Consider the following 2,631-nt stretch of genomic DNA (forward strand, 5'->3'; position numbering starts at 1 on the left):
TTTTTTGGCTAAATTAACATTGAACCTAGTTCAGGGCCCACTAAGCCAAAAAATGACTGGGATGATGCTATAGTGGATAAGGTAGTTGAGGTGCTCCACGAATACCAAGACTTGTTCCCTATGAAGTTCTCATATTTAAAGGGGGTAATAGGGGACCTGGTGGTTATGAAAATTACATTGAAACCAGACGTGAAGCCGATCAAGCAAAGGCCTTACCGCTTCAATCCAAAGTATAAAGAAAAGGTCCACTTAGATTTGGATAAAATGCTTGCAGCAGGTATTATGGAACCAGTGAAGAATCTAATTGGGTGAGCCCAATAGTAGTTCAGGAAAAGAAGTAGAAGGATGAGATAAGGATATGCGTAGATCTCAGGGAAGCTTAATGATGCTTGCGTGCATGATCCTTTTCCGACTCTATTCATTGATGAAGTTTTGGATAATGTAGGAGGATAGGAAGCATATTCGTTCACTAATGGGTTGTCGGGGTAACATCATATCAAGATCGCGCCGGAGGATAGAAGTAAGATGACCTTCGCAACCGAATGGGGATGCTTTCAGTATACTGTAATGCTTTTTGGACTGAAGAACGCTTCAACGATATTTTCGCGCATAGTCATCGCGGCGTTCAAGGACTTCATTCACAAATTTCTAGAGGTATATTTTGATGAATGGACGGTGTTTGGGTTGATGAAGCACCATGTAGCTAGCCTACGCTTAATGCTGAATACATGTCAGAGGTATCAGATCGCACTCAATTTGAAGAAATCCTTGTTCTGTGTTCCCTTCCGAATCTTTCTGGGCCACGTGGTGTGCAAACAAGGATTAATGGTGGACCTAGCTAAGATAGTAGTTATAATTAATTTGGAGGCACAAAGAAGTGTGAAATAGTTGCATGCAACGTTGGGGCATATGGGATACTACAGAAAGTTTAGTAAGAGTTATGCCTAAATTATTGGGCCGATGGAGAAGCTGCTAAAGAAGGATGCTACATTCTGTTGGAATGAAGAATGTTAGTGGAGCCTGGATGTGTTAAAGGAAAAAATGGTCACATACTGATCCTAGTCTTCCCAGATTGGAAGAAGGAATTTCATGTGCATGTGGACGCGTCATGTATCGTGTTCGGAGCAGTACTAACACAGGCCATTGAGGGAGAGTTGGATCACCCTATAGCGTTTGCAAGTCGGAAGTTGTCTAAAGCTAAGAAGGACTATTCAATGACAGAGCGCGAAGGTTTGGCTATGGTGTACATGCTCCAGAAGTTCAAACACTACCTACTAGGTGGACACTTTAAGATGTATATAAACCATTCTGAATTGAAGTACCTGGTTAACAAGCCTATGTTGGGGGTGAAGATATGCAAATGGTTGCTGTTGTTTCAGGAATATGATTTCGAAGTCATTGTGAAGCCAGGACGATTGAATGCAGGACCAGATCATCTGTCGTGCATTGAAACAGGAGAGGAGCCTACTAATTTGGAGGAAGGATTGCCTGACGTGCAACTCTTTGCAGTGCACGTAGCTGAAAATCACTTTGCAGATATCATACACTTCTTGACGATGGGAATGGCTCCAGAAGGGTATACTAGTCAACAAAAGAAGGAGTCGATGGTGCATGCAGCAGACTTTTCTATCATTGTAGGACATTTATATAAAATGGGCTCGAATGAATTTTGCAACGTTATGTGCCTGAGTTTGAATGGAATAGCATCCTCGTTGAAGCTCATGGAGGAGATGTGAGAGGACATTATGTAGGAAAAGCAACAGCGCAGAAGATTTTATGTGTTGGGTTGTGGTGGTCGACATTGCATAAGGATTCCAAGGCTTATTGTAAGGCACGTGATGCATGTCAGAGGACAGCAGGTCGTCACGGAGGGATGAGCTTCCTCTAAATCTGCAAGTGTCGTTATAGCCATTTGAGAAATGGGAAATTTATTTTGTAGGCCCGATTCAGCCTCCAAGAAAGAAGACAGGTGTGCGGCATATCATCACCATGACGGAGTATTTGACTAGATGGGTGGAGGTGGCCTGTAAAGGTTTGTACAGGGACAACAGCAGCAAAGTTCCTCTTTGAACATGTGCTAACTAGATTTGGTTGCCCAAAGATCTTGATGTGCGATCGAGGTACACATTTCCTTAATGAAACGATCAGCGTGCTGACAGAAGAATTCAAATTTTATCATCAAAAGAGCACATCGTATCACCCACGGGCTAAAGGAATGGTCGAAACATTTAATAAGATATTGGAGAATGCATTGACGAAGATTTGCAATGCACAGAGGAACAATTGGGACGTGCACGTACCCGTGGTGCTATGGGCTTAGAGAACTACTTGTAAGAAGCTGACTTGAAAGACACCCTTCAGACTGGTCTATAGCATAGAAGCTATGACGCCAATCGAGTATAGTCTACGCATAGCGACGTTCATAGGAATGGTGGATTGCGGAGCCCTGGAAGAGAGGCTCGCGCAGTTGACAGAGCTTGAAGAAGATAGGTTTTTGGCTGGATTCCATCAGCAAGTTTAGAAGGAGCGCGAAAAGGCATGGCACGATCGGCACATCAAACTGCACACCTTCAAGGTAAATGATTTGGTTTTATTATATGACAGCAAGTTTGATAAATTTCTAGGAAAATT

Source organism: Pinus tabuliformis, chromosome 8, assembly GCF_031772625.1.
Source record: "Pinus tabuliformis cultivar Carrire ecotype Pingquan chromosome 8, CPIR1, whole genome shotgun sequence".
Classification (NCBI taxonomy): Eukaryota; Viridiplantae; Streptophyta; class Pinopsida; order Pinales; family Pinaceae; genus Pinus; species Pinus tabuliformis.